At 41.7% G+C, this 25292-nt stretch overlaps 1 long non-coding RNA gene across 2 annotated transcripts in view; it reads left to right on the forward strand.

Annotated features, from left to right (window-relative positions):
- The window catches only part of LOC138855483 (uncharacterized), a 178669-nt gene extending 164650 nt beyond the window's left edge, over nt 1-14019 (forward strand). For both annotated transcript variants that reach the window (XR_011394734.1, XR_011394733.1), the window contains one exon: nt 9487-14019. This is a non-coding gene — a long non-coding RNA (uncharacterized lncRNA). The remainder of the gene's footprint in view (nt 1-9486) is intronic.
- The last annotated feature ends 11273 nt before the right edge of the window (nt 14020-25292 follow it).

The following is a 25292-nucleotide window of genomic DNA, read 5'->3' on the forward strand; positions in this document are numbered from 1 at the left end:
TTCTATCTTTCTCTCTCCCCCTCCCTCACATTCCCCCACCTCTCCCCTCCCTCACATTCCCCCACCTCTCCCCCTCTCTCTCCCACCCTCCTCATTAGCCTTCTCTCCCCTCCCTCTTTCTATCTTTCTCTCTCCCCCTACCTCATGTTCCCCCACCTCTCCCCCCTCTCTCCCACCCTTCTCTTTAGCCTTCTCTCCCTTCTCTCTTTCTATCTTTCTCTCTCCCCCTTCCTGGCATTTCTCTCTCTCATAGCCATTTCCCTCACCCTCCTCTCTCCCTCTCCATCTCTCTCTCTCTCTCTCTATCTCCCTCTCTCTACCCTTTCTCCCCCCTCTCATTTCTCTCTCCCCCCCCTAGTCTTATCCCTCACCCCCATCCTCCCTCCTCTCTCTCCCTCTTTCTACCCTTTAACTCTTTCCCTCTTACTCTCTCTCTCCCTCCTCTAGCCTTCCCCCTCTTATTTTCTCTCTCCTATAGCCTTGTCCCTCCCCCCCCCCCACACACACACCCTGAAAACACATAAACTTCTCTCTGTGGTAAAATACATAAGCTTCTTTCTGTGGTAATAAAAAACAAAAAAAACAAAAATGGGTGGCCCTAGAGGGTGGAAAACCAGAGATCTGGTGGACGAACCAGGGAGGAAAGATTGGGAGTTAGAGCTCCAAAAAAGGGAGGAAGAGTGGGGAAGGAAGATAGAAGAGCAGGGAAGGAAGATAGAAGAGCTTGGCAAGATAATTGAGGAGCGGATAGCTGAAGAGTGCAGGAAGTTGGAGCTACAAGTTTTAGAAGCAGAAACTAGGATACAGTGCTTAGAAGAGAAACTGAAAAGCCTAAAACAGATTAGAGAGACAAATGACAATTCAGATGCAACAACAGGAAATTCTATGTCAGGCACAGACAAGGGGACGGTAAGAAACAAAAGAGATATGCCATTCGCGAAGGCCCTATCAGACCCACGTGGGGCCAGGGAAAAGACGAGGAGCATACTAAGATCAAATGACAGGTCCGAAGACAATGAAGGTATGTTATATGCAGAGACTAACAGCCAACTGCAGTAGCAAGAAACAGCTGATCATGAAAGACAGTTCCCTGAGAAAAGAAGTTTCAGATAGGACAGGGACTGAAGGCAAGAACATTTCATTGGAAGGAAACAAAACACCTCAGAGGATGCAAATGGAGACTCAGTGGGAGGAGGAAAGGGAGAGGTCAGTTTCTATCTATTCTATGGGCTCCAACATGCCAAGGGGGACAACTTCGAAGAAACAAAACAGGAGGAAAAAATGATTGAGGGCATCATGAAAACAATAGACACGAGTCCGCTGTCCAGGCGCCGTGGAGAGAAGATGTCGCCACTCCTGCTCTTCGGTTATCCTGAGTAATTAGAGAACAGAGCAACTCTGAACACTGTTACTCGAGATTTTTCTTGGGTTATCCTGAGTTGTCTTGGCCAGAGCTGAGAGGAAACTTGCTTGCAGTCACTTCGAGCCCCATCCCATCAAGAGGGTAAGGCGGTGATCAGCCTGCTTGTTCCCTCTCTCCCCCACCAACCCCATCCTCATCCTTCCCCACCTCAACCCCTCCCATTACCCAACCCTATACACTGGCCTATCCACAGAACCCTCTACTAACACTGCTATCCTACTAACTTTCCAAGGCATTTTGACCATCCAGTAGCCCATGTGGTTTTTTAAAATCTGGCTGATCTTTGCCTCGGGCCCTGTCTCCCCTCACACCCTCGAGGGCTAGGCTATCTTAGGGGCTGTCCTTCATAAGTCAGTCGAAATAGGAATTAGGATGCAGCACACACAGGCAACTGATTTCTTTTCAGCATATTATCTGAGTCAGCTTTAAATTAGCTGGGCAAGATGCCCAATGTAAGAGTGAGACTTCGGGTCACTGGTGACCCGAAATCCAAAAGGGATATTTTAGACCGCATTCATAGCAAGGCTACCATTGCACCTGTGGACATATTCACCACCCACTCTGGTGCAGTACTACTGCTCTCCTCGGAAGAGGAGCTACTCCACCTTCTAAAAAGAGACGTTCTAGACAAACTCGCTGATGAGGGCATTTCCCCCATCCCACCTGACAACTTCCAGGCTCAGCGCTCGGTGTTGCACGCATCAACAGCATCATGCGTGAATACACTGACGTCGAGCTCGTGGACGGAATCAACCAAGACAACTCCGAATTCACGGTTCTCAAGGCTTACAAGTTTGCCAAGAACTCTGACAATCAGCAATCACTGAAACTTATCTTTGATACACCTGAGGAAGCCAAATACGTATGTGACCATGGCCTGAAATGCTTTGGCACCAAATGCATGCCAGACCAAGTCAGCATGGAGAGATTTGTCTTCATCATCCAATGCTTCAAATGCTACCACTTTGGTCATAACACAAACAAATGCACCAGAGTGAATCCTGTATGCAGCATTTGTGCAGATGCCCACGTATACAAGGTCTGCACTAACAAACAAACCCAAGTGTATCCTCTGTGGTGGGTCCCACCATGCTGTCTCACCTACTTGCCCTACCAGGAAAACCGTAGTCCGTAAAGCCCTTGAAAACAGAAAACTGGCCAATGCCAAACAAAAGGCTGCTCAATCTCCCCCTCCCCATGTCCCACGAATCTTTCCCCAACCTGCCGAACAATGCTCTTACTGCCACTACATCGCAACACAATTCTTGGATCCCAAGCCCCCCAGGCCCCCACCCCCTCTGCACTCCAGACCCCCACCAACCCCAAGGGCCTCCCTCCTACCCCATCCCCTCCAGTCTCATCCAAGAAGGGATAATGAAGAGCACTGCATATTTCATGCTGGCCAAAGAATGGTCCAAGGGCAATGACCACCTCTGCTGCACCATCCTCAATGAGTTGTTCATTGCAAATGGCACTTCAGCCATAATCATCCCCGACTCAGTGTGCCCATACATGAGCCCCTCAACCCATATCCCCGCACACGACCAACCATCCACCAGCATGGAACCAATAACCCCTACATCTGCACCACTAACCGATGCACAACCAACCACCACTGAGGCTGACCCAATGGACCAACCTGGTCCCACCGCCACCCCGTGCGAGATACCCTCTGAGCAACAAGACTCATATCAAGACTTAACCTTCCTCACTCAACCTCCAATGTCCCCAATGTCGACATCGTCGACAACCGATGAGACTGACGTCTCAACCATCCAAAACAACTCCGAACCTGATGCACCCCTCAGGCCTAACGACGATTCAGACTCGTCATCAGATATCACCGTCACCAACAGCACAGACGACGACCAATTCTCCACTCAGAAGTCCACCCAAGATTATAATTCCCCTCCCTCCCGCATTCCTAACAGAAAGCGCACACAACCGCCACATGACTGCACTACCAAACACCCATCCACTGTGCACAGCAACTCCGCCAAACATGTACAATAATGGGGATCACAATTCTGCAAATCAACATCCAACACTTCTTCAACAACCGTTACCTCCTTGAACTTGAACTCTGCAACCACAACCCAGACATTATCCTCTTAAATGAAACATCAGCCAGACCTGACCAGCACATAAAGATACGTGGGTACTCGACTCTCGAGAAATCCAGGGGATCCAACAGTAGGGTGGCCATCTTAGTGAAGCAGGGGCATGAATTCCGCAACATAAATGTCGACGAGGACAACGTCCTAGCAGTTGAAGTGCCAACATCACACGGGAGACTCCTAGCAATCACAGGGTACTTCCCTCCCAGACAACCGTATATCGAATCCATTCCCTTGCACCGACTTCTCAATAGAAATATCCCCACCATCCTAGCTGGGGACTTCAGTGCCCACCATCCTACTCTCTTTAATTGTCGAGCCACCCTGCCCCAAGGTGACCACAAGGGGAAACAACTATACCACATAATGGCCGTGAAAGACCTCAAATTCCAAGGCCCATTCTTCAAGTCATTAGTGGGCCTCCACCCAGGCACCCCAGACATAGTCCTCACCAGCATAGACTGCAACTTGTTCCACTGTAGAGTCTCTCCAGGTGGAAACGTCGGATCAGATCACATCCCCGTGGTAATCAAGCTACAGCCCACTCCATTCCGTACACCCCCCCCCAAACCCAACCTGAAAACGCTAGGTTTCGACCCCTTTAGAGCCTTCTTAGGTAATGATCAAACCATCTCTCTCGAAGACCTGCCCTGCAATGCAATAGACGGGGCAATTAACTCCCTTCATGCCAGAATCAAAGAGGTCACACAAGCTTGCTGTACACTAACATCATCCAAGATCTACCAACAATACAAACCAATTAGGGAAATCAAGGACAGAATGAACAGGTACCAATTAGAATGTAGTAGACACTTCCTCACAGGGCAACCCTCCCGGGAAGCCCTACTAAGATCGAGAAGAGAGCTAATTGCCCTAATAACCCAACATAAAAGAGATCTTTGGGATTATCTGGTGCGCCAAGCTAACCAGTACAAACGCCACCCAGATCAATTCTGGAGCACGATCCGCAGACTACTAGGGGCCAACCACACTCCCACTCAACACCTCACTCACTCATTCACCGACGAAGATGGTGAGGTGGTGACTACCCTACTTGATGACCCACTGGACCAAGCCAAGCTGATGGGTGAAATATGGGAGAACATTATCTCACACAACGACAGCAGAAGATTTAACAACACCCACTACCAGTGGGTCAACCAATGGCGGGATGAGAACCTACAAGACTTTCATCCTGTACCATCAATTGACACAACTACCCTTGAAGACGAACATCCCCTCACCAGACCAGTCACGCTCAGAGAAGTATCCCAAGTCATAGGGCGACTGAGAAACACAGCTCCTGGCCCATCAGGCATAAGAGCTAAACAACTAAAGTACCTCCCCCATAACTGCAAGATGTCTCTGGTGAATATCTACAATATGCACACACTCATATTCAAATTAGACCAAAGTGGATAGGCCACTACCCATTTATAACCCCACCTACCCCTCCTCCCTCCCCAACCTTTCCCAAATTCCATCCTTACCCATCCTTCTTCCCCCTTCCCCTCTTACCAAAGCTCTGGCCAGAACCTCAAACCTCAGAACAATAGGTGAGGGCGATATGACCCAGGTGACAAATTTTCAGAGAATTGGGTGGTTTGCGAGTGGAAGGATATGGCCTGTCAAAGTAATTTTCAAGGAAGAATCAGTTCGACCCAGGATTCTGCAAGAGAAAGCATGACTGAGGGACAAACAGGTACCAGAGAGTATACCTGCATCGCGACAGAACACAAGAAGAAAGGACTACACTGAAAGAGAGGGTACAGAGACGCAAGGAGGAACGAGAGGCGATGATGAAGATGAGCAGGACCCAGACACAGGAGGAAGGGCAAACACACCCCGCAGAATCTCCCACCGAAAGACTCCAACCGCGACAATCCCAACGCAACTGAGCAACCCAAACCACAACCCACTCACTGTTCCCTCTTCCAGCAACACCCACATCACAAACTTCACCCCAACAGCTGTCCCTTATGGGCATTCTGACCCCACCCCCATCATCACAAACCCCACCTACACCACAGCCTCCCATAGGCCCCCACCAAGGCTCCCGCTCCCCAACCCCAATATTCTTGCAGGACCACAGTGATAGAAAAGAAGCTGAAAGTTTGGTACACAAACACTGACAGAATAACGAATAAACATGAAGAGTGGCACAAAAGAATCAGTGAGAAATCCCCAGACGTCATAGCAGTCACAGAAAGAAAACTCTGAGACAATAACAGACACAATCTTCCCACCGGGATATCAGATCCTGAGAAAAGATAGAAGGAGTAGAGGGGAAGGAGGAGTTGCACTGCTCATAAAAAACCGATGGGGATTTGAGGAAATGGAAGGCATGGACGTGATTGGAGAAAGAGACTACATAGTAGGTACAATTCAGTGTAGAGAACATAAAGTAGTCATTGGAGTGATGTATAACTCACCACAGAACTGCAGGAGGCCAAGAGAGGAGTATGAAGAAAACAGCGATGGCGGACACACTGGCTGAGGTGGCAAGAAGAGCTCACTCGAACAGAGCAGTGTTACTGGTAATGGGCGATTTCAACCACAGGGAGATCGACTGGGAAAACCTGGAGCCACATGGAGAGCCAAGATGATGGATGTGGTACTTGAAAACCTCATGCATCAACATGTCAGGGACACTACCAGAGAGAGAGGGGAGGATGAGCCAGCAAGACTGGATCTTGTGTTCTCCCTGAGCAGTTCAGACATTGAGGACATCACTTACGAGTGGCCCCTTGGAGCTAGCGATCACGTGGTTCTGAGTTTTGATTATATAGTAGAGTTACAAGTGGAGAAGGTAACAGGAACTGAATGGGAAAAGCCAAACTACAAAAGGGGGGACTACACAGGCATGAGGAACTTCCTGCAGGAGGTTCAGTGGGACAGAGACCTGGTAGGAAAATCAGTAAACGAGATGATGGAATATGTGGCAACAAAGTGCAAGGAGGCAGAGGAAAGGTTTGTTCCCAAGGGAAACAGAAATAATAGGAAGATCAAAGCAAGTCCTTGGTTTACCCAAAGGTGTAGAGAGGCAAAAACTAAGTGCACCAGAGAATGGAAGAGGTACAGGAGGCAAAGGACCCAGGAAAATAAGGAGATTAGTAGAAGAGCCAGAAACGAGCATGCACAAATAAGGAGGGAGGCCCAGCAACAGTATGAAAATGACATAGCATCGAAAGTCAAGTCTGACCCGAAACTACTGTATAGCCACATTAGGAGGAAGACAACAGTCAAAGACCAGGTGATAAGGCTGAAGAAAGGTGGAGAACTCACAAGAAACGATCAAGAGGTATGTGAGGAGTTCAACATGAGATTTAAGGAAGTATTTACAGTGGAGACAGGAAGGCCTCTTGGGGGACAGACCAGATTGGGACACCAGCAAGGAATATACTAACAAGTGTTGGATGACATACATACAGATGAGGAGGAGGTGAAGAAACTGCTAAGGGACATCGATACCTCAAAGGCAATGGGACCGGACAACATCTCCCCATGGGTCCTTAGAGAGGGAGCGGATATGTTGTGTGTGCCACTTACCACAATCTTCAACATGTCCCTGGAAACTGGGCAACTACCTGAGGTATGGAAGACAGCAAATGTAGTTCCCATTTTTAAAAAAGGAGACAGAAAAGAGGCACTAAACTATAGACCTCTGTCACTGATGTGTATAGTATGCAAAGTTATGGAGAAGATTATCAGGAGGAGAGTGGTGGAGCACCTGGAGCGGAACAAGAGTATAAACGCTAACCAGCATGGATTCATGGAAGGAAAATCCTGTGTCACAAACCTTCTGGAGTTTTATGATGAAGTAACAGAAGTAAGGCACGAGAGAGAGGGGTGGGTTGATTGCATCTTCTTGGACTGCACGAAGGCCTTTGACACAGTTCCTCACAAGAGATTAGTGCAGAAGCTAGAGGATCAGGCTCATATAACAGGAAGGGCACTGCAATGGATCAGAGAATACCTGACAGGGAGGCAATGAGTCATGGTACGTAATGATGTATCACAGTGGGCACCTGTGACGAGCGGGTCCCACAGGGGTCGGTCCTAGGACCAGTGCTATTTTTGGTATATGTGAACGACATGATGGAAGGGTTAAACTCAGAAGTGTCCCTGTTCGCAGACGATGTGAAGTTTATGAGGAGAATTAAATCAGATGAGGACTGGGCAGGACTTCAAAGAGACCTGGACAGACTGGACACCTGGTCCAGCAACTGGCTTCTCGAATTTAATTCCGCTAAATGCAAAGTCATGAAGATCGGGGAAGGGCACAGAAGACCGCAGACAGAGTATAGGCTAGGTGGCCAAAGACTGCAAACCTCACTCAAGGAGAAAAATCTTGGAGTGAGTATAACACCAAGCATGTCTGCGGAAGCACACATCAACCAGATAACTACTGCAGCATAAGGGCGCCTGGCAAACCTGAGAACAGCGTTCCGATACCTTAATAAGGAATCGTTCAAGACACTGTACACTGTGTACGTCAGGCCCATACCGGAGTATGCAGCATCTGTTTGGAACCCACACTTGATAATGCTAAAGCACGTCAAGAAACTAGAGAAAGTGCAAGGTTTGCGACAAGGTTAGTTCCAGAGCTAAGGGGAATGTCTTATGAAGAAAGGTTAAGGGAAATTGGCCTGACGACACTAGAGGACAGGAGGGTCAGGGGAGACATGATAACGACATATAAAATACTGCTCACAATAGACAAGGTGGACAAAGACAGGATGTTCCAGGGAGGGGACACAGAAACAAGAGGTCACAATTGGAAGTTGAAGATACAGATGAGTCAGAGAGATATTAGGAAGTATTTCTTCAGTCATAGAGTTGTCAGGCAGTGGAATAGCCTAGAAAGTGATGTAGTGGATGCAGGAACCATACATGGTTTTAAGACGAGGTTTGATAAAGCTCATGGAGCGGGGAGAGAGAGAATCCAGTAGCAACCGGTGAAGAGTCGGGGCCAGGAGCTTAGACTCGACCCCTGCAACCACAAATAGGTGAGCACACACTAAGCTTAAAGGTCCCCTCTGAGAGTATACTCTGGTAGGAATTGCACACTAATTCTTTCTTTTTTTTTTTTTTGACACAGTGAATACTACTTTCTAATACAGTGGACCCCCGCATAACGATTACCTCCGAATGCGACCAATTATGTAAGTGTATTTATGTAAGTGCGTTTGTACGTGTATGTTTGGGGGTCTGAAATGGACTAATCTACTTCACAATATTCCTTATGGGAATAAATTCGGTCAGTACTGGCACCTGAACATACTTATGGAGTGAAAAAATATCGTTAACCGGGGGTCCACTGTATGTTGGTTCTAAACACTGGAGGGATGAAGCTTATAAGTTCACTGGCACAGTTTAGAGTTCTAGCATGCCAGCGAGATTGCGATAATATGTATGGTTTTATTGGTTGTTTCCTGGTGTTAATTGATAGGATGAAAGAGTTACTAATGAAAAAGAGAAGACTTTGGTTGGCTTCAAACTGGAAGTAGTCTGAAGTAGAGCTCAAAGTGACAAAAATATTTGATTTTTGGCAGTTTTCCTAAAGAAGGGTAGGATCCTCCCTAGCCCCTATGTGTTTTGTACATGTTTTCAGTAAGTCTGCTTCAATTATTGGGATGGTTATATTTTAGTGCTCAGAAAATTATGGTATTGTATAGGAGAAACTATAGCGGGCATACTGAACTAAGGCGAATTTGTTTTAGTGACTGGAATATTTACAGTGTTTTTTTCAGCATCTTCATTAATCTGTTTTCCTACTGTATTATTAATGTTTATCTAGCATCATCACTAATCTATACTCAACTATTATCATAATGCAGTCCACCACCTCTAGTTCATTCTCATCATTACTCTCTCTTCACCTGGTAGTAAAAGTCAGCGACCTAACATAACATAACCATCACTATTCTAATATTTGTGTTTCAGAGGCAGTGTTTCAACCTGAAGAGAGAGTCTGAGGCAACATGGAGGCTTCATGTTCTTGGTCATCTCCAGACTTTGGCACTGCATGGTTCTCACTTCTGGTTTCTCCAATAATTTCTGTCTAACAGATCCAGCTGCTTGGGGAAGTAACCCTCTCTTTATTTTGAACTTTGTTTTTAAATTATAAATTTTTTGAATTTATAAAATTAGTCAAATTACCTTAAAATAATTGAATGGTTGGTTTCCTGTACATAAATGATAGAACAGTAGATATGTTGGCTAGGAATGATCAACTAAATTATTGAAATAGGCTAAAATAGGATGTAAAATAGGCCAAATTGTTGATGCATGTAGTTGTGTCTGAATAATTCTGTTAGTGTTCCATCAGATGTTGCATTTGAGGTATCATAACTTGAGAAAAACATTCTTTACCATTTTAATTCTTTACCATTTTAATTCTGGGAGTCACAATAGTGAAGGTGTTAAGGACTTAATGACTTTTAAGACAAACAATAAGATGCAATACATTAGAGTCCCTTCAAGGAAACAAACATATCAGTGTTCTGAGTGTTTAAAAGATTTTTCACATAAATCATATCTAATACGACACATGAGAGTTCATACACAAGAAAAACCATATCAGTGTTCTGAATGTCTAAAAGAATTTTCACGGAGATCATCCCTAATACAGCACATGAGAGTCCATTCACAAGAAAAACCATATCAGTGTTCTGAATGTCTAAAAGACTTTTCAGTTAGATCAAATCTAATACGACACATGAGAGTTCATTCAGAAGAAAAACCATATCAATGTTCTGAATGTCTGAAAAACTTTTCATTTAGATCAGCTCTAACACGACACATGAGAGTTCATTCACAAGAAAAACCATATCAGTGTTCTGAATGTCTAAAAGACTTTTCACAGAGATCATACCTAATACAACACATGAGTGTCCATTCAGAAGAAAAACCATATCAATGTTCTGAATGTCTGAAAAACTTTTCATTTAGATCAAATCTAACACAACACATGAGAGTTCATTCACAAGAAAAACCATATCAGTGTTCTGAATGTCTAAAAGACTTTAAACGGAGATCATCCCTAATACAACACATGAGAGTTCATTCATTAGAAAATTCTTTTTATGAATGATTACCTTCCTTGGATCAGATATGAATACCCTTCACCCCCTCATATTTTCCAGGGGTTGTATGACCCATACTGATTTTGCAGTTGCTCTTGAATATAATAATGACGAGGTAAACGATATTTTTGAGTAACATTATTTTTTGTTTTTGTACCAAAGCAGAATGACTCCCATTTCCTAGGCATTATATAACCTTTACAGGTTTAGTGTTTCCTCAAAAATTAAATGATTCTGGTTTGGATGAATGTTTGATCAGACAGACTGTTATAATTTTCTTCTGGAAATTAATATGATTTGAATAGACTGATGCAGTGGTTGGAGAAGTGACAGTTGCAGCAGTTTATTACAGACAAATGCAAAGTTCTAAATGTTGCACAGGAAAATAACCATACTGCATATAAACTAAATAATGTAGATCTTAACCCTCTGACTGTTTCGGCCGTATATATACGTCTTACGAGCCAGTGTTTCGGACGTATATATACTCAATAATTCTAGCGGTTTCAAATCAAGCAGGAGAAAGCTCGTAGGCCCACCTGTGAGAGAATGGGTTTGTGTGGTCAGTGTTCACTGTATAAAAAAATTCTACAGCATGCAGTGCATAATGAGAAAAAAAAACTCCGACCGTTTTTTAGGATTAAAATGCCAAATTTGAGGTGTTTTTTCATATAGTATTTTTGGTTGTATTCTCGTTTTCTTGATCTCATGTGATAGATTGGAAAACGTATTACAGAAATAGAGATGATTTTGATTAGTTTCATGATGAAAAAGACCTTGAAATTGAGCTCAAAATAGCAGAAATGTTTGATTTTTACCAATGTTCAAGAGTAAGCAAATTACACCACACATCCAATACACATCAACTGGGGAGTCTAATATTCTTTCCCCTGTGCACTGATATTATTCACACCATTTTTATAATAATGCAGTAGTCTGCGTAACAGTAAATCTTCTATTTTTTTGTGAATAAAAAATCAAAATAGAATGCAAGATTAATATAAGAGGGGCCTGGATACATGACTAATAAACAGAGGAGATGTTATTTTAGTGCCAGGAATGTCTGCATTGTTTATTCTGGACGCTATTTTAAAATTGGCATCTTTTTAAATTTGTGTGAAACTTGCCAAATTGTCAATTCCTGACCACTTTATTGAGTAGTTGAAATCGGTAAATGGGCAGTTTCTTGTACTCAGTTGATAGAGAAAATAAAGTTCTAAAGAAATAGCTATGAGTTTGGTCGGCTGGAACAATGGAATTGGCTGAAAATAGGGCTGAAAGTCAGCAAAATCGCTAATGAGTATATATTGCTGAGATCTCTAACTTCGCAGGAGCATAATTCCATAAGTTTTTCATCAAATTTCCTAATTTCAATGTCATTACCATCGGGAAAAGATTAATTTTCTCTTATTTCATAAAAAAAATAATTTTTTTTTCCTAAAATTTTGTGAGACCAGGGGACACTTCAGGATTTGGGGTTGCGACAGTCAAAGGGTTAATATTATGGATTGCAAAAAGGATTTAGGAGTTCTGGTTAGCAGTACAGTGGAACCTCAAATTTCAAACTTAATCTGTTCGAAAAGTTTGAAAGGCAAAGCAATATTTCTCATAAGAAATAATGGAAATACAATTAATCCTTTTCAGAAACCCAAAAATATTCTCCAAAAAAAAAATACATTTTATAGATAATATTCCATTATAGTTTTACATACAACAGGTATAGTGTACAGTTATTAATAAATTTAGATAAACATATAAAATAAAATTTTTACTTACCTTTATTGAAGATTGATGATGGCATCTGGAAGATAGGGAGAAAGAGAGAGGGAGTTGGGGTTAGTGTTTGGCAGGGGAATCCCCCTCCATAAGGACTTTAGGTATCAAAGCCCTATCTGGGATTACTTCCCTTCTCTGTCTTTTAATGCCACTAGGACCAGCTTGAGAGTCACTGGATCCTTATCTCAAAAAATAACTGTCCATAGTTCTCTGTTTCTGGTGCCTCTTCAAGATTTCCCTAAAATGGGACATGGTTTTGTCACTGAACTTGTTGCAAAGATGGCTTGTTTTTGCTTGCTCAGGGTGGTACCCCTCCACAAACATTTGGACATCATTCCACTTGGCACAAATCTCTTTAATCTTTGAAGAAGGCACCTCATCCACTCTCTCCTCTTCTGAAGCAAGTTCCTGAGGAAGATGTCCCAGATCGTCAGTGGTTAGCTCTTCCCTGTGATCCTCCATCAACTCTTCCACATCCTCACCACTCACCTCCAGCCCTGTAATGAAGCAAATCAGCCCCTCAAGCTTTACTTATGTAAGGTGTGATAATTATTCGTTGTGAAAATTTTATGACTGTCCTCACTGCGTATTTCTTGTCTATATCCTTACCTATTTACTATGTACATAGTTTTGTAACTCAGGTGAAGAAAATAAATAGTTTAAGTAAAAAATTAGATAAGTTATTTCATCTACCATCATCGTTGTGTTGAAATGTGATGCAGAACAAGGCAAATGTTTAATTGAAAAGTACTATCAGCATTATTATTATTATTATTATTACTGTATTATTATTGTAGTCATCTGTATATGAGTTTAAAATATCACTATTTGTGTAACAGCTGTAAATTAACTATAAAAATGTATTTGAATTGTGACCATCTTTGCATGTCCATTTTGTATTATTGGTGGTTTCAATATGTTTTCAGGAGAATTCTTATTATCTGTAATATAGTGTTTCAAGTTGATTTTTTTAATCTGATTATTTTTCTCTAATATTAGTATTCAGTGTAATAATCAGTGTGAGTAGAAATAAGGTTTGTAGAGGTGAATTGACCTCCTGCTCTAGGAGTGTTTTGAAGAGCTTGCATACATGAGTGGGAGTTCTGTTCAAAAAAAAATGGGGGGAAGAACGGGAGAAGAACTTTGTAAATTAGCCTCCACTCCCGTCTCTTTTGCCGGCTTAAGCAGCTTTTTTGACTGTTCATGTACACCTCTCTGCTGCTAACAAGGTTTAGCAGCAACCGGGGCCCCCCTCCCCCAAGAAATGCCTACAAAACTTGAAAGGTATCGGTTGCTGGAGAGATACTGAGAAAAAGGAGATAGTTTTCCAGAGACCCTGCAAACCCTAGCCCTGGAGGATCAGTCCAGGATTGTAATCTGGGATTTGGAATATCTCAGTATCTAACCTGAAGAAGGAATGTATCAAGGCATTTGAGACAAGGGAGGTAAACCCCAGACAGCATGGTAAAGCAATGGAGTGCCTTGGGAACTATGTGGGGAGGTATTTCTAATATCAGCTGGTTCTGCTATAATGTGTAGTATTTGCTGCTAGTAATTCTTTTTTCTTTGGTGCTAACAAATTCAGATTCCCTTGTAATGTGTTTATTAAATTGTAAGTGGTTTTATCTAGGTATGTTTTACTTCCCCCTTTGAGCCATGTATACAAGGTCCAATTTTTTTCTCAGAGATTAAACTGAATAATATATGGATGATATCATTTTTTTTGAGAGAGTCAAGCCCCTGATCAGGTGCATACTGCTCAGTTTTCAGGCTAAGCTGCCCTAAGAGCCAGTATTTATCAGGATCCCTATCTTGTTATAACAATCCTGTATTATTTCTCACTGGGTTTTCTCCTGCTCTAACCCAAACTCCGTGTTTTCCTCCCTTCTTTTGTGCCTATGACTACTTTTATCTCTTCCACTATTAAAAGAGCATACTTCCAAGAGAATAGAGTGCTACCTTCTATTCTCTCCTATTCTAGTAATTTTCCCTTGTTATTTGTTCCCTATTTTCTCCTAATTTTTCTCCACTCCACATTTCTACCTGAGGGGACAGACAATATGGCATAGTCTGGTGCTTTGTCCACCCTAAGGTGGGACTGGGGTGGAAGCTATTGCACTTCAGCCCCAGGGTGTTCCCCAGTGCCACAATAGAGTCTACAACAGGCAGAGGGTCAGCTGGGTCAGGGTGAGGGTCAGCCTCAAATCCTTCAAAATCCATCTTTTGGACACAATCTGGCCACACTTGTCTCCAAGCAGAGTTCAAAGTCCTGGAAGTCACTCCCTCCCAAGCCTTACCTATAAGGATTATGGAGCTGTAGATATTGAAGTGATTCCTCCAGAACTCTCTTAGAGTCAACTTAGTGTCTGTGGTCACTTCAAAGCACTTTTCAAACACTGCTTTTGTGTAGAGTTTTTTGAAGTTAGAAATGACCTGCTGGTCCATGGGCTGGAGGAGAGGAGTGGTGTTAGGAGGCAAGAACTTCATTGTTATAAAACTGAAGTCCCTAGACAAAAGGTCTAGTAAGTTTGGAGGATGAGCAGGAGAATTGTCCATTAACAGGAGGCACCTAAGTGGCAAATTATTGTCTAGGTGTTTGAAGCCTGGCCACTGACTGTGGGTACTGCAAAGTTGTGTTCTCTACCCCTAGTACTATGATTGCTTTGGTTCCCAACCTTGACAAAATTGGCAGCAAGATATTCTGGACACTGTGAGCAATTTTATAAACATGATTTAGCTTCAGTTGTTTTACACATAACTTATTCTTTATGACATTGTTTTTCTTAAACACTCCGGGATTTTCTGAATTTATTTATTTATTTATTTATTAATTTGAACATGATACACAGAAGTACAGAGAAATGCAGTGGTTAAGTGTAACATGCCAAAGTCCCTTGTATGCAGAGCATTATGGGCAGGCTTAAAATTAACTAAGCAATGATATATTCAGTGGTAAACATTATTGTAAACAAATAACAATTAAGCACAAATGAGTATTTCAAAGACAGATCATATGGTCATTTACTGTGTTGCTGTGCATTCAGTAGAATGGAGTATTCTGTTAGGTAATGTAATTAAAAATAGCAAAGTTTGATTGGGTCACAGGTTAAACATTTATGAGATACAATTATTCAGTATATATTTAGTTGAGGGTGAGTAAGTGATTTTTAAGAAGAGACTTGAATTTATAAACAGTGTTTCTTTTATATTCACAGGTAATGACTTCCAGATTTTTGGGCCTTTTATGTGCATTGAGTTTTTGCATAGTGTGAGATGGACACGAGGAACATCAAAGAGTGATCTGTGCCTTGTGTTATGGTCATGTGTTCTGTTGAGGTTGCTTAGGAGACGTTTGAGGGGAGGGTTTATATCTGAGTTAAGTGTTCTATGTATGTAGTAGGTACAATAATAAGTATGGATGTTTTGTATGGTGAGTAGGTTTAGAGTTTTGAATATTGGTGGAGTGTGCTACCTGTAGTGGGAATTTGTTATCATTCTGACTGCAGCCAATTGTTTGGTAATTAATGATCTGATATGGTTTATTGTTGTTGAGCCCCATGCACAAATTCCATAGGTGAGATAGGGGTAAATAAGTGAGTGATACAGGGCCAGGAGGGCTGACTGTGGAACATAGCACCATATCTTCGACAGTATGCCTACGGATTTGGAAATTTTCTTGCAAATTTGTTTTACAGGTGTTTGAAATTTGAGTCTATTATCAAGGTGGATTCCTAAGAATTTTCCCTCTGTGAGCTTTGTGATAGGTTATCTGTCTATCATTATGTTGAGAGGGACATCTGTAGCTCTGTTACCAAACTGAATGAGGTAGGTTTGTCAATGTTGAGAGCAAGTTTGTTAGTCATCATCCAGGCACATATTTTCTGTAATTTGGTATTCACAGTATTGGCTAGCATGACTGGGCTCAGGTGAGAGAAGACGTATGTAGTGTCATTTGCAAATAATGTGGGTTTGAGTAGTTGCGATGCATTTGGTAGGTCATTTATGTAAATGAGAAAGAGAAGAAGGCTTAGGACACTTCCCTGTGGGCCACCAACTGTAATTGGCTGTGCAGAAGAGTTTGCTCCATTTGTGTACACATATTGGCTTCTGTTGCTGAGGTATGCCTTTAGGTAGTTGAGGGAGTGCCCTCTTATATCATAGTATGACAATTTTATGTGGAGCAAATCATTGCCAACTGTATCAAAAGCTTTATGTAAATCAATGAACATCCCCAGTAGAACTTCTTTTTTCTCTAGTGTAGTGTATATTTGTTCTAGCATATGTATAATAGCATCATTTGCATTTTTATTAGGCCTGAACCCAAACTGACAGGGGTTGAGTATGTTGAGGGAGATGTAGGAATATATTTGCTTATGAATTTTTCCAAGATTTTAGAGAGAGAGTGTAAGTTGGATATTGGCCTATAGTTGTTCAAGTCTGTTTGGTCTCCTTTATGGATCGGAGTGACCCTCGCTATTTTGAGAACTGAAGGGAAGGTAAAGGATTCGATGGATTTGTTAGTGTTGCAATGATTGGTGACAGCGCTTATAACGCTTTTTTGTATATAAAGGGTGGTAAGGTATTTAAATCTCCTGTCTTGTTTTTTAGTGTGTTTATAATATGGGAGACTTTTGTTGGGTTAGTTGGAGCTAGGAACAGTGTGTTCGGGTAGTTGCCAGTGAGATAGTCATTGGGTGGGGTATTTGAGCTTGGGATTTTATTGGCAAGGCTTTTTCCTATGCTGGAGAAGAAATCATTGAGTCTGTTTGCTGTGTCAGTTGGTGGGAGTTGGGGTTCATCTAGTTTTGTTAGTTCAGTTGCGGTATTTCATGATATCTTTTTTTGTTCCTAGAATTTCTGGTAGGGTTTTCCAGGTCTTTTTTATATCACCTTTCAAGTTGAATAATCTGTTCTCATAATACAATTTTTTAGCCCTTTTTGGTGAGTATCGTTTGTTTGGTCTCTGGTTATGTGACCCATTCTTTACTGTTTTTCGTATAGGTGCTTTGTATTTATGGATTTGAGGATGCTGGGTGTTAGCCAGGGGCTGTTCAGTCTCTTAGCTGTCATCTGTTTAATTTTTTTAGGGCAGTGCTTTTTATAGAGGTATTAGGTCTTTTTTAGAAAATTATTAATACATTTGTCAATATCTGTTTTTCATATAGATGCTTTGTATTTATGGATTTGAGGATGCTGGGTGTTAGCCAGGGGCTGTTCAGTCTCTTAGCTGTCATCTGTTTAATTTTTTAGGGCAGTGCTTGTTATAGAGGTATTGGGTCTTTTTTAAAAAATTATTAATACATTCGTCAATATCTGTATAGATTTCTAGCACAGTGTGCCAGTCAATGTTTATTACTGCTGTTGTGAAGTTATTAATGGCTATCTCATTGTGAAGTCTGAAAGTGACTTTAGTAGTGTCGTTGGGTAATTTGCCTAGATTAGTTATGAGGAAGGTAGGGTAGTGGTCTGTGGTATTATCTGTGATTATGCCTGATTTTAAAGGGTATATGGTGTTGGTCCAGATGTGGTCTAGTAGGGAAACACTAGTCTGTAATTCTTGTAGGTTTTGTTACTGTTGGTAGCAACAAGCAGTTACTCATAGTGTTTGTGAATTCAGTAATGTGTGGGCCCTGGTCTTGCAGGAGATTTATATTGAAGTCACCTGAGAGTAGTAAGTGACCTTTATGCATCCATCAGTTATCATACTTCCTAAGTTTTCACTGAAATGGCTAATATTTGACTGTGGTACTCTGTAGATGTTTATCACTGTGAGATGTTTTTGCAGGTATTTGGATTTGAATTTAGCTATTATATATTCCCCATGTTCATCCCTTGTGCAAGTATTAGTGATACATTCTAGTTGGTCTGGCCAGCAGCTGGCCAGCCACACAGCTGGCTACCATGCAGCTGGCCAGCCAGCTAGCCAGTCAGCTAGCCAGCCAGCTAGCCAGCCAATCAGTCAGTCATCCAGCCAGGCAGCCAGCCAGCCAGGCAGCCAGCCAGCCAGCCTGCCAACCAGCCAGCCTGCCAACCAACTAGCCAGAATTGTTTCTCTTGACTTAGGGCATAGGTTATAAGACATTCTGAAAGGGTGTTGCACAAATATTGCACATGGGTTATTATCGAGGTTTTTTGATATTTCCTCAACCACTTGTGGCCACATCCAAATTCAAATCCAAACACCTACGAAAACCTCTCACATTGATAAACATCTACAGAGTTCCACAGTCAAACATTAGCCAATTTAGTCAAAACCTAGGAAGTATGATAACTGATGTACGCATGAACAAAGATCACTTACTACTCTCAGGTGACTTCAGTATAAATCTCCTGCAAGACCAGGACCCACACGTTACTGAATTCACAAACACAATGAGTAAGTGCATGTTGCTACCAACAGTAACAAAACCTACAAGAGTTACGGAGACTAGTGTTTCCCTACTTGACCACATCTGGACCAACACCATATCCCCTTTAAAATCAGGCATAATTACAGATAATACCACAGACCACTACCCTACTTTCCTCATAACAACTCTTGGTAAATTACCCCAAGACACTACTAAAGTCACCTTCAGACTTCACAATGAGGCAGCCATTAATAACTTCACAACAGCAGTAACAAACATTGACTGGCACACTGAGCTAGAAATCTATACAGATATTGACGAATGTTTTAATAATTTTCTAAAAAAGACCCAATACCTCTATAACAAGCACTGCCCTAAAAAAACTAAACAGATGACAGCTAAGAGACTGAACTGTCCCTGGCTAACACCCAGCATTCTCAAATCCATAAATACAAAACACCGATATGAAAAACAGTACAGAATGGGTCACATAACCAGAGACCAAACAAAACGTTACTCGTCAATCCTAACCAGCCTGATAAGAAGGGCAAAAAAATTGTATTATGAGAACAGATTATCCAACTTACGAGGTGATATAAAAATGACCTGGAAAACCCTATCAGAAATTCTGGGAACAAAAAAGATATCACGAAATAGCGAAATAAAATTAGCAAAATCAGATGAACCCCAGCTCCCACCAACAGAAACAGCAAACAGACTCAATGATTTCTTCTCCACTATAGGACAAAACCTTGCCAATAAAATCCCAAGCTCAGATACCCCACCAAATGACTACCTCACTGGCAACTACCCGAACACACTGTTCCTAGCTCCGATTAACCCATACGAAGTCTTCCTTATTATCAACGCACTAAAAAACAAGGCAGGAGATTTAAATACCTTACCACCCTTTATATACAAAAAAGTGTCACAAGTGCTATCACCAATCATTGCAACACTCTTTAACAAATCCATTGAATCCTCCACCTTCCCTACAGTTCTCAAAATAGCAAGGGTCACCCCGATCCATAAAGGAGGAGACCAAACAGAGTTGAATAACTATAGGCCAATATCCAATTTACACCCTCTCTCAAAAATCTTCGAAAAATTAATTCATAAACGAATCTACTCCTACCTCATCTCCCAAAACATACTCAACCCCTGCCAATTTGGATTCAGGCATAATAAAAATACTAATGATGCTATTATACACATGCTAGAACATATATACACTGCAATAGAGAAAAAAGAAGTCCCACTGGGGATCTTCATTGACTTACGTAAAGCTTTTGATACAGTTGACCATGACTTGCTCCACGTAAAATTGTCACACTATGGTATAAGAGGGCACTCCCTCAACTACCTCAAGTCATACCTCAGCAACAGAAGCCAATATGTGTACGCAAATGGGGCAAGCTCTTCCGCACAACCAATTACAGTTGGTGTCCCACAGGGAAGTGTCCTTGGCCCTCTTCTCTTTCTCCTATACATAAATGACCTACCAAATGCTTCGCAATTACTCAAACCCACACTATTTGCAGATGACACTACATACGTCTTCTCTCACCCGAGCCCAGTCACGCTAGCCAATACTGTAAATACCGAATTACAGAAAATATCTACCTGGATGAGGACTAACAAACTTACACTAAACATTGACAAAACCTACTTCATTCAGTTTGGTAACAGAGCTACAGATGTCCCTCTTAACATAATGATAAACAGATCACCTATCACAAAGCTAACAGAGGGAAAATTCTTAGGAATCCACCTTGATAATAGACTCAAATTTCATACACATATACAACAAATTTCTAAGAAAATTTCCAAGACTGTAGGCATTCTATCGAAGATACGGTACTATGCTCCACAGTTAGCCCTCCTGGCCCTATATCACTCTCTTATTTACCCCTATCTCACCTATGGAATTCGTGCATGGGGCTCAACAACAATTAACCATCTCAGACCACTAATTACCCAACAAAAGGCTGCAGTTAGAATGATGATAAATTCTCACTACAGGCAGCACACTCCACCAATATTCAAAACACTCAACCTACTCACCATACAAAACATCCATACTTATTATTGCACCTATTTCATACATAGAACACTTAACTCTGATATTAACCCTCCCCTCAAACATCTCCTTGCCAACCTCAACAGAACACATGACCATAACACAAGGCACAGATCACTCTTTGATGTTCCTCATGTCCATCTCATACTATGCAAAAACTCAATGCACATAAAAGGCCCTAAAATCTGGAATTCATTACCTGTAAATATAAAAGAAACACTACCTGTTTATAAATTCAAGTCTCTTCTCAAAGATCACTTACTCACCCAAAACCAAATAAATACTGAATAACTGAACCTTATAAATTGTATATCTTAAATGTTTCTCACAATTATATCACATAAATGTTAAACCTAAAACCCAATCTAACAGAATACTCCATTCGACTGAATATACAGCAATGCATGCAACCATATGACCTGTCTTTGCAGTACTCATTTGTGCTTTATAGTTATCTGTTTACAATAATGTCTTATCACTGATTTCATCATTGCTTAGTTAATCTTAAGTTAATTTTAAGCCAGCCCGTAATGCTATGCATATAAGTGGCTTTGGCATGCTGCTCTTACCTGTATTTTTTTGTACCTCTGTATGTATGCTCAAATTACTAAATAAATAAATAAATAAATAAATCCACCTCAAAGTCACTAAACTCAGGGTCAAAATCACTCTCCTCTTAAAATGGGAGTGTTAATACTACATTGGAAGTCTGAATGTGCGTGAATTTTGTGCAAATGTTAAGAAAGAGATGATTGTGGATGTTATGAATGAGAAAAAGCTGGATGTCCTGGCTTTAAGTGAAACAAAGCTGAAGGGGGTGGGAGAGTTTCAGTGGAGAGGAATAAATGGGATTAGGTCAGGTGTTTCAAATAGAGTTAGAGCTAAAGAAGGAGTAGCAATAATGTTGAAGGATAAGATATGGCAGGAAAAAAGGGACTATATTAATTCAAGGATTATGTGGAGTAAAATAAAGGTTGGATGTGAAAAGTGGGTTACAGTAACTGTATATGCACCTGGAGAAGAGAGAAGTGTAGAGGAGAGAGAGAGATTTTGGGAAATGTTGAGTGAATGCGTGGGGAGTTTTGAACCAAGTGTGAGAGTACTTGTGGTTTGGGATTTCAATGCTAAAGTGGGTAAAAATGTTGTGGAGGGAGTAGTAGGTAAATTTGGGGTGCCAGGGGTAAATGTAAATGGGGAGCCTTTAATTGAGCTATGTGTAGAAAGAGATTTGGTAATAAGTACAGGTCTCCCTCAACATTCGCGAGGGTTAGGGGATCAAGAGCCTCGCGAATGTTGAAAAACCATGAATGTTTGGTGCCCCAATATATTGTAGGGAAATATAATACAATACTGCTTCCTTAACTTGCTGAACCATGAACAATCATAAAATACATGAAAACATCGTAAATTGTACTAAATATATACATGTTATGCTTTATTAACATGTATGTTATTAAATACCACAGACTCCACCAATGCCTCCACCACTTCCCCAACCACTGCGAGTCCCTACTACCCTCCCTCCGACCCCCGCAACTGGCAGCCAGCCCTCCCACCACTCAGTGTGGTGAGTGTTTTGTTTGTTCATTATTTGCTATTAAACTACAGTATAAATAATGTAAACCCATTCATGACTGCATATTGGAATGGCTATTCGGACAGGTATTGGACGGTGACATCATGTGTTTAGTCTTGAACACAGCAAAGAATCAAACATTTCTGCTACTGCTAATAATAACAATAGTAATAATAATAATAATAATAATAATAATAATAATAATAATAATAATAATAACAATAATAATAATAATATAATAATAATAATAATACGATATAACTGAAGAAGGAAACTGTACAAAAATACGAGGGAGTGGTTGACACATCGTCAGTGTGGCTTTGTTTATGCTGGAGTGAGTATTAGTCTCCCTGCTCTTCCAAACATTTCACAATAATTCAGCGGTTGAGGCAGTGGTATTTAATAACATATATGTTATAAATAATAATAGTACATATTAATAACATGTATTATTATTATTAATAACATATATGTTATTAAATACCACTGCCTCAATCGCTTCCTCACCAGCTGCCTCACCCACTGCCTCAGTCGCTGCTTCAACAGTTGCCTCAATCGCTGCCCCAACAGTTGCCTCAATCGCTGCCCCAACAGCTGCCTCAACAGCTGCCTCAATCGCTTCCTCAACAGCTGCCTCACCCACTGCCTCAATTGCTGCCTCAACAGCTGCCTCAATCGCTGCCTCAACAGCTGCCTCAATCGCTGCCTCAACAGCTGCCTCATGCACTGCCTCATGCACTGCCTCAACAGCTGCCTCAACAGCTGCCTCAACAGCTGCCTCAACAGCTGCCTCACCCACTGCCTCAATCGCTGCCTCAACAGCTACCTCACCCACTTCCTCAACCACTGCCTCAATCGCTGCCTCAACAGCTGCCTCACCCACTGCCTCAATCGCTGCCTCAACAGCTGCCTCACCCACTGCCTCAACCACTGCCTCAATCGCTGCCTCAACAGCTGTCTCACCCACTGCCTCAATTGCTGCCTCACCCACTGCCACAATCGCTTCCTCAACAGCTGCCTCAATCGCTGCCTCAACAGCTGCCTCAACAGCTGCCTCAACCACTGCCTCTACCACTCCAGTCGCACTCAATCTACAAGTACCAAACACAATGAATTATTGTGAAATGTTTAGAAGAGCAGGGAGACTAATGCTCACTCCAGCATAAACAAAGCCACACTGACGATGTGTCAACCACTCCCTCGTATTTTTGTACAACTTCCTTCTTCAATTATATCGTATTTATTATTATTATTATTATTATTATTATTATTATTATTATTATTGCTATTGTTATTATTAGCAGTAGCAGAAATGTTTGATTCTTTGCTGTGTTCAAGAGTAAACACGTGTCACCGTCTAATATCTGTCCGAATAACCATTCCAATATGCAGTCATGAATGGGTTTACATTATTTATACTGCAGTTTAATAGCAAATAATGAACAAACAAAACACTCACCACACTGAGTGGTGGGAGGGCTGGCTGCCAGTTGCAGGGGTCGGAGGGAGGGTAGTAGGGACTCGCAGGTGGCGGGAAACTTGAATATGATTTGGCGGCTGGGAATTTGGCAGTTGGGAATTCGCGAATGTGTGAAGCCCGTGAAAGCTGAAAACGTGAATGTTGAGGGAGACCTGTAATACATATTTTATGAAAAAGAGGATAAATATACAAGGTATGATGTAGCACATAATGAAAGTAGTTTGTTTGATTATGTATTGGTGGATAAAAGGTTAATGGGTAGGCTTCAGGATGTACATGCTTATAGAGGGGCAACTGATATATCGGATCATTATTTAGTTGCAGCTACAGTTAGAGTAAGAGGTAGATGGGACAAGAGGAAGGTGGCAACAACAAGTAGGAGGGAAGTGAAAGTGTATAAACTAAGGGATGAGGAAGTTCGGGTGAGATATAAGTGACTATTGGCAGAAAGGTGGGCTAGTGCAAAGATGAGTAGTGGGGGGGGGTTGAAGAGGGTTGGATGAGTTTTAAAAATGCAGTATTAGAATGTGGGGCAGAAGTTTGTGGTTATAGGAGGGTGGGGGCAGGAGGAAAGAGGAGTGATTGGTGGAATGATGAAGTAAAGGGTGTGATAAAAGAGAAAAAGTTAGCTTATGAGAGGTTTTTACAAAGCAGAACTGTTATAAGACGAGCAGAGTATATGGAGAGTAAAAGAAAGGTGAAGAGAGTGGTGAGAGAGTGCAAAAGGAGAGCAGATGATAGAGTGGGAGAGGCACTGTCAAGAAATTTTAATGAAAATAAGAACAATTTTTGGAGTGAGTTAAACAAGTTAAGAAAGCCTAGGGAACATATGGATTTGTCAGTTAAAAACAGAGTAGGGGAGTTAGTAGATGGGGAGAGGGAGGTATTAGGTAGATGGCGAGAATATTTTGAGGAACTTTTAAATGTTGAGGAAGAAAGGGAGGCGGTAATTTCATGCACTGGCCAGGGAGGTATACCATCTTTTAGGAGTGAAGAAGAGCAGAATGTAAGTGTGGGGGAGGTATGTGAGGCATTACGTAGAATGAAAGGGGATAAAGCAGCTGAAACTGATGGGATTATGACAGAAATGTTAAAAGCAGGGGGGACATAGTGTTGGAGTGGTTGGTACTTTTGTTTAATAAATGTATGAAAGAGGGGAAGGTACCTAGGGATTGGCAGAGAGCATGTATAGTCCCTTTATATAAAGGGAAGGGGGACAAAAGAGATTGTAAAAATTATAGAGGAATAAGTTTATTGAGTATACCAGGAAAAGCGTACGGTAGGGTTATTATTGAAAGAATTAGAGGTAAGACAGAATGTAGGATTGTGGATGAGCAAGGAGGTTTCAGAGTGGGTAGGGGATGTGTAGATCAAGTATTTACATTGAAGCATATATGTGTGT

The sequence above is a fragment of the Cherax quadricarinatus genome, chromosome 96, assembly GCF_038502225.1.
Source record: "Cherax quadricarinatus isolate ZL_2023a chromosome 96, ASM3850222v1, whole genome shotgun sequence".
Classification (NCBI taxonomy): domain Eukaryota; kingdom Metazoa; phylum Arthropoda; class Malacostraca; order Decapoda; family Parastacidae; genus Cherax; species Cherax quadricarinatus.